The sequence below is a fragment of the Arvicanthis niloticus genome, chromosome 4 (genome assembly GCF_011762505.2).
Source record: "Arvicanthis niloticus isolate mArvNil1 chromosome 4, mArvNil1.pat.X, whole genome shotgun sequence".
In the NCBI taxonomy this organism is placed as follows: Eukaryota; Metazoa; Chordata; class Mammalia; order Rodentia; family Muridae; genus Arvicanthis; species Arvicanthis niloticus.
The window spans coordinates 98,344,774-98,352,268 of NC_047661.1; the positions used below are offsets into that span (position 1 = coordinate 98,344,774).

Genomic DNA, 7,495 nt, shown 5'->3' on the forward strand with positions numbered 1-7,495 from the left:
GCAGACGGATCCGAAGATAACTATTTTTTTTTGGGGGGGGGGGGGGGCAAAAGGATGTTGATGCTTCCTGCCCAGTCTTGCTGACTCTGAAGTGGGAAAATCACGTTGTTGTTGATGACGATGATGATGATGACGATGATAACAATGACGACTACAATGATGATGATGATGTCTGTTTGGCAGCATATTGCTCAAATAGCTTCCTATTCTTAGATCACCCTCTTATTAGGTCACTCTTTATCGTTTGTGACAGTCTTCTGTTGGAATTATATTAGCAATGACTTTTTAGGTTCTAAGCTAAAGGTTTGAGAGTTTCCTGGAAGAGATAATAAGGAAAACGAATGTCCATCTGCCATGCCACTCTTCAGGTTGGGAAACTCCGCCCCCTCCCCCCGCCCCAAAATCCAACTTCCTCCCGTCTTTCGGAGTTTCATACTCTATTCCTGCGTTTGTGTAAGTATAGTGGTTTCTCAGCATTTATAAAGACCTTGGAGGAATAGAATTGATTCATCTATGAAGAACCGGAATATCCAGAATTTCTTCCAGATTTTCCAGGAAGAAACCAACAAGTATCAAGTATCTTGATCTAAAAACGATAAAATCAGAAAACCACAGATTGTTTTTCTTTAGAGCATCTTTATTTTAAACTCTGATCCACCAAATTAGCGTTTCTCACTAACTTAAGGAACAGGCTTCACAATCTTTTGTTTAGGTGCTGCCTTTGTGGAGGCCTTTGATGCCTGCTTAGCCTTTCTTGCTTACTTGGCAACCCTATAGCATGGTCTTGCTGAGTTTTCCTAACTTCTAGTTTCTGATTCCTCTTGGCCATTATATCAGCACAATGGGTTCTTTCTAATTTCTTCCGACCGTCTTTTCTTCTGTAGAGGACAGTCCAGTTTATCTGCCGAAGATTCCTTTTGGAAAGGTATGGGGAGGCACATTTTGCATTAAGAAACTGAAAAACCTACCTTCCCATCTGTCCTGGCGCAGCGCCACCCATGTCCAGGATTGATCTTGTATCCACTGAAACTGCACAGCTTGACCTTCACAGTGATAGCTGTCTGTCTGTCAGGGGAAAGATGGGGAAGAGAAAAAAGAAGAATCATAAAAAATCCAAAGATATACAACTATGGAAATAAGCAAAATGGTGACCTCCCCACCACCACCCACCCCCGCCCAGTGATACCAAAGGCAAAAGGCTCATGACCACAAGCAACAAATGAAGGAATGAAAGGCAATGACTACTTTAGTCATGGCCTTGACATCCAGAATGACTATATCCCTCTGTGTTGGGCTTATGAATCTATAAAAAAAAAAAAAAAAAAAAAAAAAAAAAGTAACTCTCTAGGACTCTTTAAACTGGTGGCTTGGAGTTTGTTTAGTTTCTGGTTTTCAATAGTATCATGGGAGTTTGGATGAAGAATTGAATGAGTGAAATCCTTAATGTTTGGGGCACTGTCTTAACTACTATATCCAAGTACCCAAGATAAATGACTTCTAAAAATAAATTATTTCTCAAAATTTTGCAGACTAGGAACTCCAAGACCACAGTTCCAGAAGACTCAGTGCTTAGTGAGGATGTATTTCTTCATCCACAGATGGTGCTGCTCACTATGTTCATATAAGATAGAAAGTTGAAGCATTTTTCTGGAAATGTTTATAAATTTGCAATGACTCGCCCCCCCCCCCCCCCAAAAAAAATCCATCTTCTGATTTGGGAGCAAGCATACTACGTGCTATAACATGTTCTTCTGACCCAAAGCCATAATGTTGCATAACACATTCATCCTGTCCTAACAGACCCCCAAACCTAAATTTGTCCTAGCATCATTGTAAAAACTCCAAAAGTCCAAAGTTTGGTCTAAATGTCATCAAAATCAAAAGTAGATGAGACCTTTAGAAGCCAATTGATCTCTAGTCATAAGCATATGATATCCAATGTGTGATGTATTCAAAGTAATGGGATAGCCACAGGACAGACCTTCCCATTCCATTAGAGTAAACAAGGTAATAAGTAAAGTAAACAGAGGAAATATGGGCTAAGTAAGTCCAAAATCTTAAATCTCAAAAATAATGTTTGGCTTAGCCCTTGAGAGTCACTGTGAGGGAGGTCCTAGCTCATCCCATCAGGTTGAGGGAGGTCCAGCATTGCCTTGTCAGTCTTGCTGAGCAAGAACTGGAATCCCAGGTTCCAGGTAACTAATCCTCACTGCAGATTTCATGAGTTGAGGTCTCCTGCAAGGGGCGAGAACCTCGTGTCTATATTGGTCTGATTGCAACCCCCACAGCATGATCTCATAACTTCAGGAGGCCCCATTCTTTAATATCCATTGAGGATTGTACATCCCATGTGCTGGTAAAGACAAGACAGGACAAAGGTTACCAATGCTTACACCAATGGCCTCTAGAAGACCAGTTGCTGCAACCTGAACTGCTCCTGGGTCTTCTGGATCTGAACCCAGGGGGTTATGAAGAGCAGTTATGGGTAAGACAAACTGAACATTTACGTAGAATTGAGCAGCACGTTCTGAGGTCATCTAGGTGCCTATATGACCCTTCCTGTGAGGTTGTCTACCTCTCCATTCTTGCACTCTGAGTCCTTGATGGGATTGACAGCCTAATAACCTTCAAAGTGACTTAGGGGTCATTCTTTTCTTACCTCGATGTGCAGTGTGATACATATTAATTTTTATGACACCTTTGTTCTCTTTTAAGCACCTTTCCTCATTGTTTTAATGTTGACTGTTGAGAATTTTTCCAGCCTTTATGTCTTTTGATAAGAAATTTCATCTTTGTCATATTATTTTATATCTACCTAAAATTATAGGAAATATATATAAATATATGCATATACATACATTCTCTCTCTCTCTCTCTCTCTCTCTCTCTCTCACACACACACACACACACACACACACACACACACACACACACTTTAAAGGAAGTTAAGCCATTTGAGCTGACAATGCTTTGCAGAAGAACTATAGGCTAGCAAAAAATCACAGTACCAGACATGAGATGCTTCCTTTTGAATGATCAGTCAGTGCAGCATAAATCTTTTTTTTTTTTTTTTACTTTTTATTGGTTCTTTGTGAATTTCACATCATGTACCCCAATCACACTTCTCTCTTCTTCCCCTCTTACCCACCTTCCACTCTTGTAGCCTCTCCTCCCAAAAAGGAAAAAAGTACCTTGTTGTCTACATACACCTTTTTGTCTACACTCTTTTTCTTGCAAATGTTTATTGCAATGAATCATTGGTCTGGTATGAGGCCTCTGGCTTCTGTTCCTCTATCAATACTGGAACCTCATGGGGACTCCTCTCAAGTATCCTGTTGTTGGAAAAAGGGTGAGACTGGGGGAAGACATCTCTCCCTAGCTCACTCTGTGGCACAGCAGACAAGTTGCTAGACAACTCCTCCAAGCTCTTACTCAGAGCCTGCTCTTCTGCAATTCTTGCAATGTTCAGGCCCACTCTCCAGAGTCCTGCACCTGGCAAAAGATGCAGTCAGCTCTCCTTCTCTCATGCCCCCCAAGGACAGCTATCCCTGGATGCCCAGGCAAGGGGTGGGGTCAGTTCTGTACAACCCTCAGATATCAAAATATCCCTAGGCAGTAGCCCAGAGCAGGGACATCTGTCTGACCTTTTGTGGTAACAGACCCTTGCTGCTATAGGGCCATGGACCCAGATGTGGTTCACAGTAGCAGCATAGGCCAGGATCCCACAGTGGCCCCAGGTAGCATCTCCTGCTGTTCACATCAGGCTGTTCCTTACTGTACTTTAGTTTCCAGTTCTGCCTCTCTTCACTGTGCCCACATCCTTCTGTGTCTCTTTCTCTTCCATTTATCTGCCACTTACTTTCTCTTAGTGGCTTCCAGGGTCACTGAATGTCGAAGGACGTCTCAGTAGTGGTCTCAAGAGTGCTATGACTTCCTCCTGCCTTGTGGTACCAAGCAGGGATCTTGGGTATAGTCTGACATCCCCCCATCCTCCATCTGCATAGCACCAGACTAGAGTCATCTCAGGCAAGGTTTTTCTCAGGGACTGTTAGGCTACTAATCACTCAGATATTCACAGGTGGATATATCCTCTCCTCTCTGCCACCTACGGACACAGCAGCCACACCAACAAAGCCTCTAGGAGCAGGACAATCCTATTCTTAGGCCCACAGATAACTGTAGCCACCACCCCTTATCAATGAAGCCTCTCTTCACAGCAAATGAAGACCATCACTGAAAACAATGCAAAGACCAACAGATCTTTGGGGATCCAAACCCCAAGCCCCAGTAAACAAATCTGTACTCAGTTACTGAGTTTATGGCTCAGTGAACATCGAGAAAAGGCAGCAAAAAGATTATAAGAGCCAGAAAACCAAGGTATGCATTGCTTTGTAACGGTCTCTTCTAGAAAATGACACATAAACAAAACCTGAACAATGAACATGTTGATGAGAAAGGAGGACATTTTCACAGGGCCCTATCCCTAGGCAAGAAAGTACAGGCAGCTAGTGACTGCTAGATTAAGGAGACTCAGCCTTTACCAGGGATGAGCCCCCTTTATAGGCTGACTAATGCAGGGTGGTCAGCCTTGAAATGATATATATATACACACAAACAACAAAAATGGACTCAGCCTGCTGTACTCATATATACTTGTAAAAACACCTAACATAAAATGGCAATCAAGAGGCTATCAACTTAAGAGTGGGCTTGCATGGGGTGAATTTGAAGGAGGATATCCAGAAGGAGGCTAGCGAAAAGAAAGGGGAGAGTGATGTAATTCTATTTCCGTGACAAATGAATTCTTAAGAATTTTTATCTTAAACCTGAGCCTGGTGGTACAGACCTATAACCTCAGCTACTGAGGGGACTGAGACGGGAGAATTAAGTTCAAGACACGCCTGGGCTACAGAATATGTTCAAGGCCAGATGTGTAACTAGGAACCCTGATTTCAAAATTTAAGGAAAAAAAAAAAAAAACTGGAGCCTAGATCAGTGGTCAAGCACATTTGTCTGTGGGTTTAATTCCCAGTACCATACAGTAAAAAATAAATAATGACATGTCTAAATAGTTCCTTTTCTTACATTTTGTCTTAAGCATTCAGGAAAAGCCAATCTACGTCTTCATATTTGGGTTAAACGCCTCTTCAGCTAGACATCTGATTTCAAGGTCTAGCTTCCACAAGACACACCCAAAATTTTGGCAAGTTCTGTCACTTTACAACAAGCACCGCCTTTCCTCCAGGTCCCAATAAACTATTTCTAAATTACCATATGAAGTCTCACCAGGAGGGCCTTTTGTATCTATAACCACACACACACACACACACACACACACACACACACTGTGCTCACACTTTTAACAGTACTATAGCAGTGACCATTCAGCAGCAGAGCAGTAGCAGATTTGTCTTGGTCCATTCAGACTTGAGTCTATTCACTCAACGGCCCAATCATAATACACTGAGTGGCAAACAATATGAATACATTTCTTGTAGCCTGGGAATCCACGAACAAAGTTCTTCAGGGTTGGTGCCAGACCCAGGCCCATCGTCCTGTTCATAGATGTTGCCTTCATGCTGCGCCCCCGTGTGGTTGGAGGAAAAAAAAACAGTTTCTTGGGTTTCCTTATGAAGGCAGCTGTTCTCAATCTGCGGGTCTCCACCTCTCGGAGGGTTGGGCGATCCTTTTACAGGGGTTGTCTAAGACCATCAGAAAACACAAACATTTACATTATGCTATATTAGCAAAATTACAGTTAAGGGAAAGCAATGAAAATAATTTTATGGTTGGGCTCAGCACAATATGAGGAGCTGTATCCAAGGTTCTCAATATTAAGAAGGTTGAGAACAATAGTCCTAAGGCTACTAACTTCGCCTAGGAGGGGAAAGAACTAATGATCCCACCACTTTCCAAAATCTTCACCTGCTAACACCATCGCTATAATAGCTGGGATTTAATTTGTATATTCTTTGGGGGAAAACATAATAAATCATTCTGACCATAATAAGTGGAATTTTGCTGTAATATTTATATATTCAAAAGAACTTAGCATTAAGACACAAAGACACTATAGTATAACACAGTAGTATTCAAATTAGCTACTATGTGAGGGTAATTATGAGAGTCTTCAGGATTTTGAGAGACAAGAAGTAGGTTACTTAATCTAAATACTTCATTTTCCCATTCTGTGCCTTCTTAATTAGTTTAAAATTATGATATCAAAAAAGAGAGAAAATATTATTTGGTTAAAAGCTTAAAGTGACAATTCTAGATGAAAAGAAGGGATATGTAGAAATGATTAGTTCCCAAAGAGAAAGACTTCACAGCAGTGTCAGAATTTATGGCTTCAATAAACAATTTGTCACATTGTCCTTAAATATCTGCAAAATATGTTCCTTATGTATTTGAAGATAAAAGAGGGAAATGAATCCTCTTTCACACCAGCATCCCTTTCAGGACCCTTTCATGGTCCACCTGCTTTATTTTACTCCTTGGGTTTCTTCCTTGTCACAGCATAATCATATTTCTATTATTCTTTATGTTGACGAATGCTAAACACTCAACTGCTTTATCTAGAAGGTCACCACCTTGCACTGAACCTTACTCTGACTGTGTCTAGGTGATTGAAAGATACCGTATGAATAGAGGCCAAGCAGCAGTGAGAGTTTTCATTCCTGCCTGCTTTCATAGAAAATCCCCTGGCTCGGGCTTAGGGCTGCTCAAAGAGAATGAAGATAGACTTGGGGTCACATCTGCCTCCAGATCTGTTCCTGGTGCTGTAAAAAGGGCTAAAGAGCATGTTCTTGAAGTCACCAATAGATCTGTCCTTCCTTTGCTTGTAGGAAGAGATTATAGCACAATCTATCTTCACAGAACAGTCTTTGAGGGAGGGCCCTCGAAGCGCTTGCTCTCCAACCTCAGCTTCTACAACTTTCTAATCTCCCTTAAAATATGGGTCTATTAGGTCATGCTCTGAACCTTCCCACTCTCAGTTTTCCATCTAATACAGTTTGCCTCTGAGATTCTGGCTTTTATCCTAAGAAGTAATTTATATAAAGCAGAATTTCCCAAATTAAATCTTCTTAGAATAATTCTGGATTTGGCTTTTCTTTTAAATTTTTGTCTTTATTTTGTGTGTAGGCTTTAGAAAGCACTTCACAGTGGCTCTTTATTTAACTATCAGGGTTTAAAGCCAGAACTTCATCTGTTCTGAAGTGATTTTAATCTTAGAAAACATTGGACATGCTTCAGGTATCCCTTTAGCTAGAGATGAAAGGAGATTAGTCAGGAAGAGTAAGGAATAAGGTGACCAAGGTCCCATAATGGAGGGGGAGGAAAAGGAGGAGGAGGATGTGGTGGTGATGGAGGAAGAGGAAGAAGAGGAAGAATGAGGAGGCAGAGGGAGAAGTTGAGGAGGGAGAGGAAGAGAGAGAAGAAGAAGAAGAAGAAGAAGAAGAAGAAGAAGAAGAAGAAGAAGAAGAAGAAGAAGAAG

General features: G+C 41.4%; 2 pseudogenes; both read right to left on the reverse strand.

Moving 5' to 3' along the window:
* Positions 1-680: 680 nt before the first annotated feature.
* Positions 681-7,495, reverse strand: part of LOC117707423 (large ribosomal subunit protein eL24 pseudogene) — a 16,080-nt pseudogene continuing 9,265 nt past the window's right edge.
* On the reverse strand, positions 4,045-4,148 carry LOC117708051 (small nucleolar RNA SNORA17; annotated as a pseudogene).